The sequence below is a fragment of the Rutidosis leptorrhynchoides genome, chromosome 6, assembly GCF_046630445.1.
Source record: "Rutidosis leptorrhynchoides isolate AG116_Rl617_1_P2 chromosome 6, CSIRO_AGI_Rlap_v1, whole genome shotgun sequence".
Taxonomy (NCBI): domain Eukaryota; kingdom Viridiplantae; phylum Streptophyta; class Magnoliopsida; order Asterales; family Asteraceae; genus Rutidosis; species Rutidosis leptorrhynchoides.
Window position 1 is genome coordinate 111,862 of NC_092338.1, and position 23,328 is coordinate 135,189.

Genomic DNA, 23,328 nt, shown 5'->3' on the forward strand with positions numbered 1-23,328 from the left:
ATTAACCAAGTGTATCAATATCTTAATATGATTCATATGTACCTAGTAAGACGTTGTTATAACGATAATCGTTATATATATCGTTTTCGAGTTTCTTAAATTAATAGTCTCATTTTTATGTATATAACTCATTGTTAAAATACCTAATGAGATACATACTTATAATAAAAACATGTTAACTATATATATAACCATATATATGTCATTGTATAGTTTTTACAAGTTTTAACGTTCGTGAATCACCGGTCAACTTGGGTGGTCAATTGTCTATATGAAACATTTTTCAATTAATCCAGTCTTAACAAGTTTGATTGCTTAACATGTTGGAAACATTTAATCATGTAAATATCAATCTCAATTAATATATATAAACATGGAAAAGTTCGGGTCACTACAGTCGGAGTACATCGCCGCATCATTGGCAGCTCAGGAAGCTGCATGGATGAAGAAATTCATCGACGACTTAGGAGTAGTCCCTTCCATTCAGGACCCTCTTGAGATCTTTTGTGACAACGAGGGTGCGATTGCTCAAATCAAAGAACCTCGTGCTCATCAAAAGACCCGTCACATTGAGCGGAGATTCAACTACATAAGGGATGAAGTTGAAAAGGGAAAGATATGTATTCGCAAAGTTCACACAGATCTTAATATAGCGGATCCTCTCACGAAGCTCTTACATGGATCAAAACATGCAGGACATGTTTGTGCATTAGGGCTTCGATATTCTAGTGATTGGTCATGATCTGTTTTAAGTATTGTAATGGAACGAAATTGTTCAAACTCATTAATATAATTATGGCATTAATTTATTTTGAGTTATGTTCCTATTTTGCATATTTTATCCATTAATAAGTAATTATTCTAAATTCCGTAGTCGATCACATTTGTGGGAGCAAGTGTGAGGTTTAGACTATTATGAACTTGGATTGGTATACATTCACGGGATGAATGTGGGGCAAGGTAGCAACCAAGGTTCATAGATATTTGTGGGATACAAATATTGGAAGACCCGCCCTCAAGATTTACTAAATGGAGCCTTCGTGGTTGTTCACTTGTGATCTTGAGTAAAAGGCGAATATCATAGTATCCTCTGACCTGAGATGCATATTAGATTCGGATATTTACCAAGTATTGTACCTTGATTCTTTCCTTCGCTATTCTGAAATATGGTAGTTCACAAGGAAGAGCTCAGGCATAATGCAAGGTACATATTTAGGACGTATGTAGTCAAGATGGAATTTGTCCCTCTTATTCGTTGAGAGTCAGATATCTAAGGCCTGATAAAGTTAAATCTAAAAGAGAGTGATCACTCTATGTCTCTTGGATTTAACATGACATCTAGGATGAAAGGATATAATGAAAGATTCACCTATTCATATTCGAGATGGGACTCGAAAGGGATGATGTTATTGAATGGCACAAAGTCATAACATATTGGGGGTGATGGACGGTCGTTAGGTGGTATCCATCACTTATATTAATTTCTTATGTTTCTCGTACAAGTGGGAGATTGAAGGTATTCCGTATGCCCGAGAGACATATTAAATTAATGTGGCTAATGTGTTATGATCCAAGTCGGGTCATACCCAATAACAAACTTACCGACACCTTGTACGTATTTAATCTTAACGATTAGATCATTGATTAAATACGCGACACTTGAACTTTAAGAAAAACGGTTTTCTGAGATATTACTTGATGTATACATATATATATATATATATATATATATATATATATATATATATATATATATATATATATATATATATATATATATATATATATATATATATATATATATATATATATATATATATATATATATATATATATATAAATTATGGAATAACTTATATATATTATGGATTTAATTATTTATAGGTTAAATAATTAATGTATTTATGTTACATTTTATATAATTTGGTTTTATATAAAATGTATATATATAAATATATGGAAGTTTATAAAAATTAAAAGGTTTTATAAAAACTAATTCTTTTATAAAACTAATTTTTTATAAACTTGTTGATAGTGGCATTGGGAGTCAAATGCACATGCTAGAGATTCCTTCTTTAGTGTGCCATGCTTTTGCATCATTATATAAAACATGTCCATTGACTCATAGTCACAACAACACATGCATATCCACAAAATACATCAAAAAAAAAAACTGCATAAAACCTCTCTAGCTGCTGCTGTATGCCGTGGGTTTTAGGGGAAGGAAAAGGGTTCTTCACTAGTTTATGCAAGCTCATATTAAGTGTCAAATAAATACTAACTAAAAGCTAGGGTGTTGGTGCAAAGTTTGAGGTTTCACACTTTTGGAGCTCCATTCAACATCATCATCTTCATTCCTTACTAGCAAGCTTGGAGTAGGTATAATCTCTTTACCTGCTTGTAGTTTGTAAGTATATAACACAACTTGATCCTTATTGGGATTTAACTTTAATTGGTTAAAGATTAACAAGTTCTAAATGGTAATTCTTACATGCTTTCGCTTTAATATGATTCTTAAAATGTTTTAAGCATTTTGTAACTTGTTAAATCCCAACAGCTATGTATAGTTGGATAGATTTTTCTTATTGTATTTTTGTGTTTCGAGTTTGGGTTGTACACTAAAAACACCCCGTCGGGTATACCCGTTGTAATTGTACATTCTTATATTTTTTCATAAATGATATTTTCCGGAGGCTTGTCCCTCTTTATCAAAAAAAAAAAAAAAAAAAAAAAAAAAAAACCTAAACCCTAAACCCTAACCCCTAAACCCAAAACCCTAAACCCTAAACCCTAAACCCTAACCCCTAAACCCCTAAACCCTAAACCCTAAACCCTAACCCCCTAACCCCCTAACCCTAAAACCTAAACCCTAAACCCTAAACACCTAAACCCCTAAACCCCTAACCCCAAACCCCTAACCCCAAACCCTAAACCCTAAACCCCTAAACCCTAAACCATAAACTCCTAAACCCTAAACCCTAAACCCTAAAACCCTAAAACCCTAAAACCCTAAACCCCAAACCCCAAACCCCAAACCCTAAACCCTAAACCCTAACCCCCTAACCCCTTAACCCCCTAAACCCTAAACCCTAAACCCTAAACCCCTAAACCCCTAACCCCTAAACCCCGAAACCCGAAACCCGAAACCCAAAACTCGAAACCCGAAACCCGAAACCCGAAACCCCAAACCCTAAACCCCAAACCCTAAACCCCTAAACCCCAAACCCCAAACCCCAAACCCTAAACCCCAACCCCTAAACCCCTAAACCCCAAACCCCAAACCCCAAACCCTAAAACCCCAACCCCTAAACCCCAACCCCTAAACCCCCAAACCCTAAACCCCAACCCCTAAACCCCCAACCCCTAAACCCCCAAACCCTAAACCCAAACCCCAAACCCCAAACCCTAAACCCTAAACCCTAAACCCTAAACCCTAACCCCCTAACCACTAAACCCTAAACCCTAAACCCTAAACCCCTAAACCCCAAACCCCTAAACCCCGAAACCCGAAACCCGAAACCATAAACCCTAAACCCTAAACCCCGAACCCGAAACCCGAAACCCGAAACCCCAAACCCCTAAACCCCCAACCCTAAACCCCCAACCCCTAAACCCAAACCCTAAACCCAACCCCTAAACCCCAAACCCTAACCCCCAAACCCCCAAACCCTAAACCCCAAACCCCAAACCCTAAACCCTAAACCCTAAACCCTAAATCCTAAAACCCTACCCTAACCCCTAAACCCTAAACTGTGATGACCCGGGAATTTCCGACCAAATTTAAACATAATCTTATATGATTCGACTCGATAAGCAAAGTCTATTAAACCGAGTCTCATTATGTTTGAACTATTTCATGATAACATTTGACCTTTAACTATTTCCGACGATTCACGAACCTTTAATTGTAACTAAGAATGTAAATATAAATAATTATATATAAAACTAATTATATTAGTATTAATGAACTATTAAGTAATTTTGTTATTATAAAAGATAACATTTAATAACTAAAGATTTTCATTTTGAATATATATAGTATATTGTATATAAATGATTCAAACATATTTTACCAACGTTATCAAAATATTAAATGTACAATGTTATACTTTGTAGTTAATTGTTTAATATACATAATTAATCATCTACTCAACATTTAAAACATGATTTTATATATATGGTAGTATACATATATACATAAATATAACTATATATATATATATATGATTTTATACATAATTATTATATTATGTATATGTAGAAATTTATAATATATCTATGATGAAATAATGTACTATTTTAATAAATATATATAATACTTACATATATAAAACATTTATATTTTTCATAATTACATACATAAGTATAATATAATTAGTATGTAAATAAATATTATAATATATTTATATTAAAATGCATAAATATATAATATTCAGTATATGTTACAATACATATTACATAATTATTAAATATTACATAATAATAGATGATATTAATAAATTAAATTTAAATACAAATATAGTTGTTGTAGTAATGTTATTTGTATCGTCAAATATCAATATTTGTATTCATAATATCACTTTATATCATATAAAGATGAAATTGGATGTATAAATTAGATTATTATTACTAATATTATTATTATCGATAAAATATTAATAATATCATAATTAGTATGGTATTATTATTATTATTATTATTATTATCATTTTTACAATTATTATTATCATTAACATTATATTTATCATTATTATTAATTTTATTAATATTATTAGATATTAATAGTATTGTTATTATATATTATTATTATTAATTAAAAAAAAACAGTAGGGATCTATATTATACGCGTGACCTCTGTATCCTTTATCTCTATTATTATTATTTTTTTTGTTTCTTTCCTGCTCCCAACTCGTGAACCTGTGTTGATATTTTCTCCATTTTTTATCAACCGATCTCTATTATTACAACATGATTATGTATAATTGCAAATCAAATAAAAAGGAAATCCAATGGGATTAAAGAGCACAGCGATATTTTTTTTTCTTCTTCTCTGCACGCTCCAATTTTTTTTTCCTCTTAATTCAATTTCGAATAAAGTTTCAAAATCTAAAAATGCAGAAAGGTTAGAAATCTTTCTTTGAATCTATCTGCAAAATCTCAACTCTCAAATCTTTATATCGATCTTGAATTTTGAAGTCAAAGTTTAGTTTAAAAAAAGTCAACAATTGTTCTTGAGACAAATTCGCGTTCGTGTATATGTTTCTGATCAAATTGACGATTCCAGTAGTTTTTATACATGTTTAGAAAACTATTTCGTGTTATAAACATTATCTATAAAGTTATCTATTACGAAATCAATTTTTTTTGTTTTGTTCCAAGAACCGACGCTGCAGTAGGCCTTTAGTATATTTTTTTTTATTTTAGAACCCAAATTATTATTTTTTTCTGTAATGTTTTGAAGCTTTAAAGGGAACCCCGATTTTTTATTTTTTTTGGTTATTGATGTTTTGTTGAATCCATGAGACTTGTGAAAAAGAAGAGGAATAGAAGAAAAACAGTTTATATATAAAATTTAAATTCGATATTAGTACAGAGAATCAGAATTGGTGGGATGGTCGAGAGTGTTTGCGTGTGAGCATGTGGTCACGAGATCGAGTCCAGAGGACGGTAGTTTCTTTTTTTTTTTTTGAAACTCTTTTCATGTGAGGTAGTTTTCTTTTCTAATTTTATTATTGTTATTATATATTAATTATTATTAGTATTATTATTATTATTGTGATTGTTTTGATTGTTATTGTTATTGTTATTATTAGTATCATACTTGTTATCATATTTGAAAGTATTATAGACATTACTATTATTATTATGATAGGTATTATTAATAATATTATTATTAGTAATAAACTTATCATTTTAGTATTTTATCATCATTAGGATTATGATTATGATTATCATTATTATTATTATGAAGGAAATAAAAATATATTATTATCATCAATATTAGAATTTGTACCGGTTTATAAATAATAGTATCATCAGTACATTTACAATTAATAATATCATATTTATTAGTATCATCATTAATATTTACTAGTATTATTATGATTATCATTTATCATTTTATAAATATTAGAACCCTTATTATTAACATAAGTATGGTATTAGTATTAATATTATTTTAGAGTTATTATTATTAGTATCATTAACAGTTATCATTTTCATTTTTTTTGCTATTAGTATTATCATTATTAATAAAATTATTATTATTATTAGTAAATCATTATTATCTAAATTATTATTTTAACAAATAAATCTTTTGTACACTATATATATACTTATGGTATATACTAGGATTGTATTAATAATTCACATAACAAACTAATAAAATTTCATAAATACAATACTAACCACAAATATATGTATATAAATATATTAATGTCACTATTTATATAAACGTAAATCATTATAGATATATATACATAAAATAGATATATATATATAAAATATAACTTAAAATATAATATAAGTATACGTTTTAAAATAAAGGTTAGAATAAATTCTACAAAACTATAATATATAAATAATACATATTAATAAATGAAATTTTGTAACTTACATTATACGTATTAATATATACACAATTGATATAGGTTCGTGAATCCGAGGCCAACCCTGCATTGTTCAATGACGTCATATGTATTTTTACTACAAAATACAGTATCGTGAGTTTTATTTGTCTTTTTACCCTTTATATTTTTGGGCTGAGAATACATGCGCAATTTTTATAACTGTTTTACGAAATTGACACAAGTACGTGAAACTACATTCTATGGTTGGATTATCGAAGTCGAATATGCCCCTTTTTATTAAGTCTGGTAATCTAAGAATTAGGGAACAGACACCCTAATTGACGCGAATCCTAAAGATAGATCTATCGGGCCCAACAAGCCCCATCCAAAGTACCGGATGTTTTAGTACTTCGAAATTTATATCATGTTCGAAGGAGGATCCCGGAATGATGGGGATATTCTTATATATGCATATTGTTAATGTCGGTTACCAGGTGTTCAATCCATATGAATGATATTTTTGTCTCTATGCATGGGACGTATGTTTATGAGAAATGGAAATCTGAAATCTTGTGGTCTATTAAAATGATGGAAACGATTGTTTAAGTTAAACTAATGAACTCACCAACCTTTTGGTTGACACTTTAAAGCATGTTTATTCTCAGGTACGAAAGAAATCTTCCGCTGTGTATTTGCTCATTTTATAGATATTACTTGGAGTCATTCATGGCATATTTCAAAAGACATTGCATTCGAGTCGTCGAGTTCATCAAGATTATTATCAAGTCAATTATAGTTGGATATATTATGAAATGGTATGCATGCCTGTCAAATTTCGATGTAATGAAAGTTTGTCTTTTCAAAAACGAATGCAATGTTTGTAAAATGTATCATATAGAGGTCAAGTACCTCGCGATGTAATCAACTGTTGTGAATCGTTTATAATCGATATGGACTTCGTCCGGATGGATTAGGACGGGTCTTCACAGTTGGTATCAGAGCGGTGGTCTTAGCGAACCAGGTCTTGCATTAGTGAGTCTAACTGATAGTCGTTAGAATGCATTAATGAGTCTGGACTTCGACCGTGTTTGCATGTCAAAAGTTTTGCTTATCATTTAGTGTCGAAAAATTATTTGCTTATCATCCTTAAAGTCTAAGACACGTCTTACTGCCTTTATTGCATAGACAGTGTATAGTGAAATTCATATCTTAGCGTATCTGTTATTGTTACCTTTGCCTGACAGCTTCCGTAGATTCCTCCGTAGCTTATGGGATTTTAGTATTATATATGCATATGTAAATTATGTATTGCAGGGTACTAATCTACATCCTATAATCTATTTCTTATCGAAAATCCTTCATCTGATCGTACGAGATGAATCCCTCAACCAGTTCGAGTCCATCAGATTTCGATAGCTATTTCGATAGTTATTCCGACAGCTATTTCGATATGGATTTCCACTCGAGCTCCGAAAGCAGAGTAACCGGAATGAATCGATCAATTAGCCATCATCTATTCTGAATGAATTGGAGATGGGTTCGTAGTCGACTTAATCAATGGAAACGCGAAGAAGGCGATCATTTCCACTAACCAAATTCACCTCTTGACAATGAACCTAAAACGTTTACCGGCGAACCTGTTCGAGACACCATTTTCTCTCTCATTTCCAAAGTATCTCATCACGATCATATACTATCTCAGATTCTAAACCTCATTCATCCGCTCGTCCGAACCGACAATCATCCCGGTGTAATAGAAGAAGTTAACGAACTTCGCGCATAAGTTGTAGTCTTGGAAAATATGGTGCAAAACGTACGAGCTTCATCCAAATCACCGGCACCAACAGTACCACCAACAACCCAAATTTCAATATCACATGCCTCAACATCTCAATCTATACCTCGAGTATAATCATCATTCTACATGACATTCTACATCAGTTATCTTCGTTCGACATGGTGATTATGTAATCTCTAATGTTTTAGAGATTATTTATTCTAGTTCCAACTGAAAACTAAATGAGTTTAATATCATGTTAACTCATTAAATTCATGATTACATCTGAAGAAAATATATATGTATATATGTTTTCATAAAGATTGTAATTAAAAATTCTTTTGTACAAACTGTTAATAATAAAAATATTTTAACGGGTAGGTAATACCCGAGGAATATTTAAATTTCACATTAATAAGTTACACTGTATATTCTTCGAATCTGATTCAACAGTTATTCACTATCCTATTTACAACCACCGGGATACTTATCCATTCACCAAAGAATAACTATTTTCATTCAAATTCAATTTCATATTTGAATTTTGACCTATCAGAATCCAACAAGTGGCATAATGAAGAAATAATGGACACAATAAAAATTGATTAGAAACAGACTAATTAACAATATTAAATTTTATTAAGAAACCACGCTAACAAAATCCTAGCTAACTGTTCCTAGCTAACTGTTAATTCCATATTACATTTTATTTATCACAATTTATTTATCGCAATTTATATTCTCGCAATTTTATTTATTGTCATTTAATTTCTGTTATTTACTTTACGCACTTTATTTATCGTCATTTAATTTCTGTTATTTATTTTACGCACTTTAAATATCGGGACACGTATACAAGGTTTTGACATATCATATCGACACATCTATATATATTATTTGGAATCACCATAGACACTCTATATGCAGTAATGATCGAGTTCTCTATACAGGGTTGAGGTTGATTCTATAATAATATATATACTTTGAGTTGTGATCGAGTCTGAGACATGTACACGGGTCACGATACGTATTAATTAATTCAAATATTATATATTAAACTATATATGAATGATTGCACTGTCAACTGTGGACTATCGACTGTGGACTAATAACATTGGACAATTAAAATGAATTAAAATATTGAATATAACATATGAAACTAAACAATTCTTCAAGTTTGCCACTTGATTTCGTCTTAAACCTCATTTGTATCTTCACGATTACATTCTGCGTTCAAACCTTTCATGATTCTTGAAAACACCTCAATCGATAGGATGAATCAACCGCACTTCATCTACGGAAGGAAAGATTTATGCATATAGTTATGCACCTGAGAAACTCTCGGCAATTGAGTAAAAGTTCAACACGTAGCCGCGTCAAATCCTTTGGCATTTATTAACAAAAACAACTTTGCGATCCCTTTTCAAAATTAGCCAATTTTGTCACAGCTCCAACAAGTCAACTTCGACTTTTCGTACGAAACAACCTTATTATAACGTTTATATATACGCGTGCTCTTTTATTGTTACCAGGTAACCTTTCATATTCCATCATATTACCATCAGCGTTTAATCATCTAAAAACACAATTCTCCTGAAACCACCTCGAATTAATAACCGATGATTCAGATATCATAGCATTAAATGCAGAGGAAACAGAAAAATGGTAGATGGTCTAAACGGACAAAAGTTTGATGATAAAGAAAGGAGTGTTAGGAATGCTCGATAAAAAATTGGGTATTGAAAAACAGATTGAGTTACCCATGAAGGAGACCAAGGACAAATACAAGGACCAAATCCTATATTCAAAGGATTCAGGTAATTCTGGATCCGTTGAAATCTTTAGAGAATATCTTGCTCCGAAGTCATGTTAAAATCTTGCGGAAAATCTTTCTCCATCAACCGTCGAACTTAGAAATTCCAAAATATCATCATCAATATCTTTGATATTTCTGAGGATATTTTCATAAATATTCTCGTCCGAAATTATATACCTCTTCGTGCTTCCTGTGTATCAATATATTGGAAACATTCAATAGAAAATATAGTACCGAAAAGCAGATTATGCGAAACTATGAAGAAAGCCGTGGATAAATCACAAAGAATAAGTTTGACTTCAAAGAATCCAAATAATTCAATGTCTGCTAAAGTCTATAGTGAATAACTTGCTCCTTACTCTAAACCCTTGCAGACAATAGTTTCTATCATCCTCTGATCTTAGATATTCTGAGATATTATCGTACCTTTCATTATAAATATCCTCCATATTTCTGGAGATATTTTTATAACTATTCTTATCTGAAATCATTAATCTTTTCGTGCTATCAGTATTACATCATATAGAAACTGTTAGTTTCTATATTCTGTAAATTTTCAAGCTTAAAATATGAATGTTATTGTAGTAATGATGGGAACTGATGCATGAGTTAGTATAATATAATGACACTTGATCAACGTGATTATATTACAGTAAGTCATGCTGAGTTTCTAAATGAAACGTGATGATTCACAGATCATAACGTCATCATGTGCCATGTTACATAACTCTTTCATCCTACTTAACTCCGTAACAAATCAAGAAAATGTATTCTTGATGGTTCTATCTTCCGTGATGTTGATAAATTTGAAAATCAAATCGTGCTATCACGTTCCTTCATGCTTAGAACATTATAATCATTCGAAACTCTTTATCTATAAATTCTGGACCATTATTCGCTTGACTTGAAGTCGGGAAGAGAAAACAAAAGCATAGAGCTTTGAAATATAAGGGAGAATATAAAGTCCGATAACAACACATAAATTACAAACCGTGTATATCAATGTTTATCGCAACATAAAGACACGGGAGAATTAAAAACATTATAATCCCGAGGGCGAAGTAGAAGAAAGCAGATTCCTCTGGTGGAAGTTGGAAAAGGAGAATGATTGTTGTGATAGTAAGGATGAGGACAAGGATCAGAACTGGATTAATCATTTTCAGAATCTTTTAGATGTATGAACTAAGAAAGAAAGTATAAGAATGGTGAGAATAATGGAAAGGAAGAGCTTAATTTATACTGGAAATATCAGACGTAGTAATCGGGGCAGATCACCGTATTTAATTAAAGAGATCTTAATTTCCATAAATCCTGAAGAATCAGATTTTATAGATCTTCAAGATTTTCTTTAAATCCCTTAAATTCCGGAATTCAACCAAGGCAATGTCAAAAGTTAAGACGCGCCTTGTTTTCTAAATTCAAACCTGACTACGTCAAAAGTTAAAAACAAATCTTTGTTTCTCATTTCATCCTTTTGTGAATAGCTTCATTCGCACTCTTCGAATAATCGAATTATTTTTATCATATTACTCAATGATGATAAAACTCAAGTTATCAACTCATATTCGTCAGGAAAACATATTTATTGTTAGCTATGACGACCTCACTCAAATTTCGGGACGAAATTTCTTTAACGGGTAGGTACTGTGATGACCCGGGAATTTCCGACCAAATTTAAACATAATCTTATATGATTCGACTCGATAAGCAAAGTCTATTAAACCGAGTCTCATTATGTTTGAACTATTTCATGATAACATTTGACCTTTAACTATTTCCGACGATTCACGAACCCTTAATTGTAACTAAGAATGTAAATATAAATAATTATATATAAAACTAATTATATTAGTATTAATGAACTATTAAGTAATTTTGTTATTATAAAAGATAACATTTAATAACTAAAGATTTTCATTTTGAATATATATAGTATATTGTATATAAATGATTCAAACATATTTTACCAACGTTATCAAAATATTATATGTACAATGTTATACTTTGTAGTTAATTGTTTAATATACATAATTAATCATCTACTCAACATTTAAAACATGATTTTATATATATGGTAGTATACATATATACATAAATATAACTATATATATATATATGATTTTATACATAATTATTATATTATGTATATGTAGAAATTTATAATATATCTATGATGAAATAATGTACTATTTTAATAAATATATATAATACTTACATATATAAAACATTTATATTTTTCATAATTACATACATAAGTATAATATAATTAGTATGTAAATAAATATTATAATATATTTATATTAAAATGCATAAATATATAATATTCAGTATATGTTACAATACATATTACATAATTATTAAATATTACATAATAATAGATGATATTAATAAATTAAATTTAAATACAAATATAGTTGTTGTAGTAATGTTATTTGTATCGTCAAATATCAATATTTGTATTCATAATATCACTTTATATCATATAAAGATGAAATTGGATGTATAAATTAGATTATTATTACTAATATTATTATTATCGATAAAATATTAATATTATCATAATTAGTATGGTATTATTATTATTATTATTATTATTATCATTTTTACAATTATTATTATCATTAATATTATATTTATCATTATTATTAATTTTATTAATATTATTATATATTAATAGTATTGTTATTATATATTATTATTATTAATTAAAAAAAAACAGTAGGGATCTATATTATACGCGTGACCTGTAGTGACCCGAACTTTTCCATGGTTATATATATTAATTGAGATTTATATTTACATGATTAAATGTTTCCAACATGTTAAGCAATCAAATTTGTTAAGACTTGATTAATTGAAATATGTTTCATATAGACAATTGACCACCCAAGTTGATCGGTGATTCACGAACGTTAAAACTTGTAAAAACTATATGATGACATATATATGGATATATATATATATATAGTTAACATGATACTATGATAAGAAAACATATCATAAAGTATATTAACAATGAACTACATATGTAAAAACAAGACTACTAACTTAATGATTTTTAAACGAGACATATATGTAACGATTATCGTTGTAAAGACATTTAATGTATATATATCATATTAAGAGATATTCATACATGATAATATCATGATAATATAATAATTTAAAATCTCATTTGATATTATAAACATTGGGTTAACAACATTTAACAAGATCGTTAACCTAAAGGTTTCAAAACAACACTTACATGTAACGACTAACGATGACTTAACGACTCAGTTAAAATGTATATACATGTAGTGTTTTAATATGTATTTATACACTTTTTAAAGACTTCAATACACTTATCAAAATACTTCTACTTAACAAAAATGCTTACAATTACATCCTCGTTCAGTTTCATCAACAATTCTACTCGTATGCACCCGTATTCGTACTCGTACAATACACAGCTTTTAGATGTATGTACTATTGGTATATACACTCCAATGATCAGCTCTTAGCAGCCCATGTGAGTCACCTAACACATGTGGGAACCATCATTTGGCAACTAGCATGAAATATCTCATAAAATTACAAAAATATGAGTAATCATTCATGACTTATTTACATGAAAACAAAATTACATATCCTTTATATCTAATCCATACACCAACGACCAAAAACACCTACAAACACTTTCATTCTTCAATTTTCTTCATCTAATTGATCTCTCTCAAGTTCTATCTTCAAGTTCTAAGTGTTCTTCATAAATTCCAAAAGTTCTAGTTTCATAAAATCAAGAATACTTTCAAGTTTGCTAGCTCACTTCCAATCTTGTAAGGTGATCATCCAACCTCAAGAAATCTTTGTTTCTTACAGTAGGTTATCATTCTAATACAAGGTAATAATCATATTCAAACTTTGGTTCAATTTCTATAACTATAACAATCTTATTTCAAGTGATGATCTTACTTGAACTTGTTTTCGTGTCATGATTCTGCTTCAAGAACTTCGAGCCATCCAAGGATCCATTGAAGCTAGATCCATTTTTCTCTTTTCCAGTAGGTTTATCCAAGGAAATTAAGGTAGTAATGATGTTCATAACATCATTCGATTCATACATATAAAGCTATCTTATTCGAAGGTTTAAACTTGTAATCACTAGAACATAGTTTAGTTAATTCTAAACTTGTTCGCAAACAAAAGTTAATCCTTCTAACTTGACTTTTAAAATCAACTAAACACATGTTCTATATCTATATGATATGCTAACTTAATGACTTAAAACCTGGAAACACGAAAAACACCGTAAAACCGGATTTACGCCGTCGTAGTAACACCGCGGGCTGTTTTGGGTTAGTTAATTAAAAACTATGATAAACTTTGATTTAAAAGTTGTTATTCTGAGAAAATGATTTTTATTATGAACATGAAACTATATCCAAAAATTATGGTTAAACTCAAAGTGGAAGTGTGTTTTCTAAAATGGTCATCTAGACGTCGTTCTTTCGACTGAAATGACTACCTTTACAAAAACGACTTGTAACTTATTTTTCCGACTATAAACCTATACTTTTTCTGTTTAGATTCATAAAATAGAGTTCAATATGAAACCATAGCAATTTGATTCACTCAAAACGGATTTAAAATGAAGAAGTTATGGGTAAAACAAGATTGGATAATTTTTCTCATTTTAGCTACGTGAAAATTGGTAACAAATCTATTCCAACCATAACTTAATCAACTTGTATTGTATATTATGTAATCTTGAGATACCATAGACACGTATACAATGTTTCGACCTATCATGTCGACACATCTATATATATTTCGGAACAACCATAGACACTCTATATGTGAATGTTGGAGTTAGCTATACAGGGTTGAGGTTGATTCCAAAATATATATAGTTTGAGTTGTGATCAATACTGAGATACGTATACACTGGGTCGTGGATTGATTCAAGATAATATTTATCGATTTATTTCTGTACATCTAATTATGGACAACTAGTTGTAGGTTACTAACGAGGACAGCTGACTTAATAAACTTAAAACATCAAAATATATTAAAAGTGTTGTAAATATATTTTGAACATACTTTGATATATATGTATATATTGTTATAGGTTCGTGAATCAACCAGTGGCCAAGTCTTACTTCCCGACGAAGTAAAAATCTGTGAAAGTGAGTTATAGTCCCACTTTTAAAATCTAATATTTTTGGGATGAGAATACATGCAGGTTTTATAAATGATTTACAAAATAGACACAAGTACGTGAAACTACATTCTATGGTTGAATTATCGAAATCGAATATGCCCCTTTTTATTAAGTCTGGTAATCTAAGAATTAGGGAACAGACACCCTAATTGACGCGAATCCTAAAGATAGATCTATTGGGCCTAACAAACCCCATCCAAAGTACCGGATGCTTTAGTACTTCGAAATTTATATCATATCCGAAGGGTGTCCCGGAATGATGGGGATATTCTTATATATGCATCTTGTTATTGTCGGTTACCAGGTGTTCACCATATGAATGATTTTTATCTCTATGTATGGGATGTGTATTGAAATATGAAATCTTGTGGTCTATTGTTACGATTTGATATATATAGGTTAAACCTATAACTCACCAACATTCTTGTTGACGTTTTAAGCATGTTTATTCTCAGGTGATTATTAAGAGCTTCCGCTGTCGCATACTTAAATAAGGACAAGATTTGGAGTCCATGCTTGTATGATATTGTGTAAAAACTGCATTCAAGAAACTTATTTTGTTGTAACATATTTGTATTGTAAACCATTATGTAATGGTCGTGTGTAAACAGGATATTTTAGATTATCATTATTTGATAATCTACGTAAAGCTTTTTAAACCTTTATTGATGAAATAAAGGTTATGGTTTGTTTAAAAATGAATGCAGTCTTTGAAAAACGTCTCATATAGAGGTCAAAACCTCGTAACGAAATCAATTAATATGGAACGTTTTTAATCAATAAGAACGGGACATTTCAGTTGGTATCCGAGCGTTGGTCTTAGAGAACCAGAAAATTTGCATTAGTGTGTCTTATCTAGTTTGTTAGGATGCATTAGTGAGTCTGGACTTCGACCGTGTTTTCTTTAAAAATGATTGCTTAACATTTTTGTTGGAAACTATATATTTTTAACATATGAATATTATGTGATATATTAATCTCTTAACGTGTTTGATATTATGTGATAGATGTCTACCTCTAGAACAAGTCCCATTGACTCACCTAATAATAATGAAGAGTCAAATGTAAATTGGAATGATTTGTGGACTGATTCACAAGTTCCCGAAGAGGAACCGGAAGAAGAGTCGGAACCGGAAGAAGAATCGGAACCGGAAGAAGAATCGGAACCGGATGAAGAAATAGAACCGGTGGGGGAAATAATAAAATGGTTAAGTAAAAGAAAATCCTCAACCAACCGACCAAAGTTAATTATGGTCAATGGTGTTTCCGCCAAGGAAGCAAAATATTGGGAGGATTACCAATTCTCCGATGAATCGGATTCCGACGAGAATTCCGATGATGTTATAGAAATTACCCCAACTGAATTTAAAAAGGCAAAAGAAAATAATAAGGGAAAGGGCATAAAAATAGAGAAATCTAATTCCAACCCCGATGAACTTTATATGTATCGTCAACCCCCGAAGTCCTTAAGTTGTAACAATGACCCGGGAACCTCTAAACCACCAGGTTTTTCTAAACCAATGTGGACAACGACGGCTCGTATTAGGGGAACATCATATATCCCTAGAAACTTGGCAAAACGAACCAAAACCGAAGAAGAAGAAACGAGCGAGTCGGAATAAGATAGTTGTATTCGTGTGGTGTAATATATGGAATATAGTGTTCTTATGCTTTATGATATATGTAAAAATTGCTTGTATTAATAAGTATTTTTTTTATGAATCTAACTCTTGTCTATTTTACAGTTTAAAAACACAAAATGGATAGACAACCCAATATTTTAAGAGACCTACCCGGAGACATGATTGATGAAATCTTGTCTAGAGTCGGCCAGAATTCTTCGGCACAACTATTTAAGGCGAGATCAGTTTGTAAGACATTCGAAGAACGTTCCAAGAATGTCTTGGTTTATAAGAGACTTTCGTTTGAAAGATGGGGGATATCACATTGGGAAACCCATAAGTTACGATGTGTTTACTTTGACGCATATATTGCGGGGAACCCAAATGCTATTTTACGCAACGGGTTAAGAAATTATTTTGACTCAATATATCCGAATATTGGACTTCGTGATTTAGAAAAAGCGGCTAACATGCAACATAAAGAAGCATGTTATGCTTACGGATTAGTAATGTTCGCTTCTCACCAAAGTGAGAACAAGAACATCGGGCTACAACTATTAAACAAAACGTTTCCACAAGTGACGGAGTCGGTAATTGGGGTAAGAAATGAGGTTTTTAGATTATTACGGGACTGTTGGACATTACGTAACCCTCGTCCCTTTGATGACGTTACAACACGCTGTCTTATCAACGGCCATAACGGTTATGTTGCACAAGACCAAGGATGGGAAGTAGTCCTAGTAAAACCAGAATGCATGACTTGTTTCTGGACGTATGAATTACGTGTCTTTATTACCTTTGCTGAACGACTTGTGTACTAGCTAGAATTGTCTTCACAACTATCTTGTATCAAAGTTATTGTGTGCTATATTTCATGCTTTATGTAAAATAAGCGGTATTGTAAGTTTGTAAAATATTGTATAAAAGTTTGAACGCGAAATATTATTATAATCAGTTTTTCATATAGAATTGTAGTAGTTGAATTGTATATTAGCTACTAAGTATGAACTTAACGGGTAGGTACTACCCGAATTTAAACTTATAAAACGCTAATATGAAGAAAAAGCTTTTATAAATGAGTTCATATTATGCTACGAAATACTATTAACTACTCTTAATATTCTGTACGATTAACTTGTTCCATTTAACTATTTTGAAGGAAATGGCACCGATTACTCGACACACCGTGAATATGAATGAAGAGGAATTCCGTACTTTTCTAGCTTCAAACATAGCCGCAGTACAGGCTGCGCTACATACCAACAATAACCTTGGATCTAGTAGTACAGGAAATCGTGTAGGATGCACCTACAAAGAATTCACTGCCTGCAAACCTTTGGAATTTGATGGAACCGAAGGACCGATCGGATTGAAACGGTGGACCGAGAAGGTTGAATCGGTGTTTGCCATAAGTAAGTGTACTGAAGAGGACAAAGTGAAGTACGCTACGCATACCTTCACAGGTTCTGCATTAACATGGTGGAATACCTATCTAGAGCAAGTGGGACAAGATGATGCGTACGCACTACCGTGGTCAGCATTCAAGCACTTGATGAACGAGAAGTACCGTCCCAGAACCGAGGTCAATAAGCTCAAGACAGAACTTAGAGGGTTACGAACCCAAGGATTTGATATTACCACGTACGAAAGACGATTCACAGAATTGTGCCTATTGTGTCCGGGAGCATTCGAAGATGAGGAAGAGAAGATTGACGCGTTTGTGAAAGGATTACCGGAAAGAATCCAAGAAGATATAAGTTCACACGAGCCCGCCTCCATACAACAGGCATGTAGAATGGCTCACAAACTAGTGAACCAGATTGAAGAAAGAATTAAAGAACAGACTGCTGAAGAGGCCAATGTGAAGCAAGTCAAAAGAAAGTGGGAGGAAAACGGTGATAAGAATCACCAATACAACAACAACAGCAATTACAACAATAATCGCAACAATTATCCCAACAATCGCAACATCAATCGCAACTACAACAAACGGCCCAACAACAACAACAACAACAACAACAGCAACTACAACAATCATCCCAACAACAATAATAACCGCAACAACAACAACAATCAGAAGCAACTATGCCAAAGGTGTGAAAAGAATCACTCGGGGTTCTGCACCAAATTTTGCAACAAGTGTAAAAGAAATGGTCATAGCGCGGCGAAGTGTGAGGTCTACGGACCAGGGGTTAATAGAACGAAAGGAACAAATGGTGTCGGAACGAGTAATGGCGGAGCAAGTAGTGTCGGAGCAAGTTATGCCAATGTAGTTTGTTATAAATGTGGAAAACCAGGCCACATTATTAGAAATTGCCCGAACCAGGAGAACACGAATGGACAAGGCCGTGGAAGAGTTTTCAATATTAATGCGGTAGAGGCACAGGAAGACCCGGAGCTTGTTACGGGTACGTTTCTTATTGACAATAAATCTGCTTACGTTTTATTTGATTCGGGTGCGGATAGAAGCTATATGAGTAGAGATTTTTGTGCTAAATTAAGTTGTCCATTGACGCCTTTGGATAGTAAATTTTTACTCGAATTAGCAAATGGTAAATTAATTTCAGCAGAAAATATATGTCAGAATCGAGAAATTAAACTGGTTAGCGAAACATTTAAGATTGATTTGATACCAGTAGAGTTAGGGAGTTTTGATGTGATAATCGGTATGGACTGGTTGAAAGAAGTGAAAGCGGAGATCGTTTGTTACAAAAATGCAATTCGCATTATACGAGAAAAAGGAAAACCCTTAATGGTGTACGGAGAAAAGGGCAACACGAAGCTACATCTTATTAGTAATTTGAAGGCACAAAAACTAATAAGAAAAGGTTGCTATGCTGTTCTAGCACACGTCGAGAAAGTACAAACTGAAGAAAAGAGCATCAATGATGTTCCCATTGCAAAAGAATTTCCCGATGTATTTCCGAAAGAATTACCGGGATTACCCCCACATCGATCCGTTGAATTTCAAATAGATCTTGTACCAGGAGCTGCACCAATAGCTCGTGCTCCTTACAGACTCGCACCCAGCGAGATGAAAGAACTGCAAAGCCAATTACAAGAACTTTTAGAGCGTGGTTTCATTCGACCAAGCACATCACCGTGGGGAGCTCCTGTTTTGTTTGTCAAGAAGAAAGATGGTACATTCAGGTTGTGTATCGACTACCGAGAGTTGAACAAACTTACCATCAAGAACCGCTACCCACTACCGAGAATCGACGACTTATTTGATCAACTACAAGGCTCGTCTGTTTATTCAAAGATTGACTTACGTTCCGGGTATCATCAAATGCGGGTGAAAGAAGATGATATTCCAAAGACTGCTTTCAGAACACGTTACGGTCATTACGAGTTTATGGTCATGCCGTTTGGTTTAACTAATGCACCAGCTGTGTTCATGGACCTTATGAACCGAGTGTGTGGACCATACCTTGACAAGTTTGTCATTGTTTTCATTGATGACATACTTATTTACTCAAAGAATGACCAAGAACACGGTGAACATTTGAGAAAGGTGTTAGAAGTATTGAGGAAGGAAGAATTGTACGCTAAGTTTTCAAAGTGTGCATTTTGGTTGGAAGAAGTTCAATTCCTCGGTCACATAGTGAACAAAGAAGGTATTAAGGTGGATCCGGCAAAGATAGAAACTGTTGAAAAGTGGGAAACCCCGAAAACTCCTAAACACATACGCCAGTTTTTAGGACTAGCTGGTTACTACAGAAGATTCATCCAAGACTTTTCCAGAATAGCAAAACCCTTGACTGCATTAACGCATAAAGGGAAGAAATTTGAATGGAATGATGAACAAGAGAAAGCGTTTCAGTTATTGAAGAAAAAGCTAACTACGGCACCTATATTGTCATTGCCTGAAGGGAATGATGATTTTGTGATTTATTGTGATGCATCAAAGCAAGGTCTCGGTTGTGTATTAATGCAACGAACGAAGGTGATTGCTTATGCGTCTAGACAATTGAAGATTCACGAACAAAATTATACGACGCATGATTTGGAATTAGGCGCGGTTGTTTTTGCATTAAAGACTTGGAGGCACTACTTATATGGGGTCAAAAGTATTATATATACCGACCACAAAAGTCTTCAACACATATTTAATCAGAAACAACTGAATATGAGGCAGCGTAGGTGGATTGAATTATTGAATGATTACGACTTTGAGATTCGTTACCACCCGGGGAAGGCAAATGTGGTAGCCGATGCCTTGAGCAGGAAGGACAGAGAACCCATTCGAGTAAAATCTATGAATATAATGATTCATAATAACATTACTACTCAAATAAAGGAGGCGCAACAAGGAGTTTTAAAAGAGGGAAATTTAAAGGATGAAATACCCAAAGGATCGGAGAAGCATCTTAATATTCGGGAAGACGGAACCCGGTATAGGGCTGAAAGGATTTGGGTACCAAAATTTGGAGATATGAGAGAAATGGTACTTAGGGAAGCTCATAAAACCAGATACTCAATACATCCTGGAACGGGGAAGATGTACAAGGATCTCAAGAAACATTTTTGGTGGCCAGGTATGAAAGCCGATGTTGCTAAATACGTAGGAGAATGTTTGACGTGTTCTAAGGTCAAAGCTGAGCATCAGAAACCATCAGGTCTACTTCAACAACCCGAAATCCCGGAATGGAAATGGGAAAACATTACCATGGATTTCATCACTAAATTGCCAAGGACTGCAAGTGGTTTTGATACTATTTGGGTAATAGTTGATCGTCTCACCAAATCAGCACACTTCCTACCAATAAGAGAAGATGACAAGATGGAGAAGTTAGCACGACTGTATTTGAAGGAAGTCGTCTCCAGACATGGAATACCAATCTCTATTATCTCTGATAGGGATGGCAGATTTATTTCAAGATTCTGGCAGACATTACAGCAAGCATTAGGAACTCGTCTAGACATGAGTACTGCCTATCATCCACAAACTGATGGGCAGAGCGAAAGGACGATACAAACGCTTGAAGACATGCTACGAGCATGTGTTATTGATTTCGGAAACAGTTGGGATCGACATCTACCGTTAGCAGAATTTTCCTACAACAACAGCTACCATTCAAGCATTGAGATGGCGCCGTTTGAAGCACTTTACGGTAGAAAGTGCAGGTCTCCGATTTGTTGGAGTGAAGTGGGGGATAGACAGATTACGGGTCCGGAGATTATACAAGAAACTACCGAGAAGATCATCCAAATTCAACAACGGTTGAAAACCGCCCAAAGTCGACAAAAGAGCTACGCTGACATTAAAAGAAAAGATATAGAATTTGAAATTGGAGAGATGGTCATGCTTAAAGTTGCACCTTGGAAAGGCGTTGTTCGATTTGGTAAACGAGGGAAATTAAATCCAAGGTATATTGGACCATTCAAGATTATTGATCGTGTCGGACCAGTAGCTTACCGACTAGAGTTACCTCAACAACTCGCGGCTGTACATAACACTTTCCACGTCTCGAATTTAAAGAAATGTTTTGCTAAAGAAGATCTCACTATTCCGTTAGATGAAATCCAAATCAACAAAAAACTTCAATTCATCGAAGAACCCGTCGAAATAATGGATCGTGAGGTTAAAAGACTTAAGCAAAACAAGATACCAATTGTTAAGGTTCGATGGAATGCTCGTAGAGGACCCGAGTTCACCTGGGAGCGTGAAGATCAGATGAAGAAGAAATACCCGCATCTATTTCCAGAAGATTCGTCAACACCTTCAACAGCTTAAAATTTCGGGACGAAATTTATTTAACGGGTAGGTACTGTAGTGACCCGAACTTTTCCATGGTTATATATATTAATTGAGATTTATATTTACATGATTAAATGTTTCCAACATGTTAAGCAATCAAATTTGTTAAGACTTGATTAATTGAAATATGTTTCATATAGACAATTGACCACCCAAGTTGATCGGTGATTCACGAACGTTAAAACTTGTAAAAACTATATGATGACATATATATGGATATATATATATATAGTTAACATGATACTATGATAAGAAAACATATCATAAAGTATATTAACAATGAACTACATATGTAAAAACAAGACTACTAACTTAATGATTTTTAAACGAGACATATATGTAACGATTATCGTTGTAAAGACATTTAATGTATATATATCATATTAAGAGATATTCATACATGATAATATCATGATAATATAATAATTTAAAATCTCATTTGATATTATAAACATTGGGTTAACAACATTTAACAAGATCGTTAACCTAAAGGTTTCAAAACAACACTTACATGTAACGACTAACGATGACTTAACGACTCAGTTAAAATGTATATACATGTAGTGTTTTAATATGTATT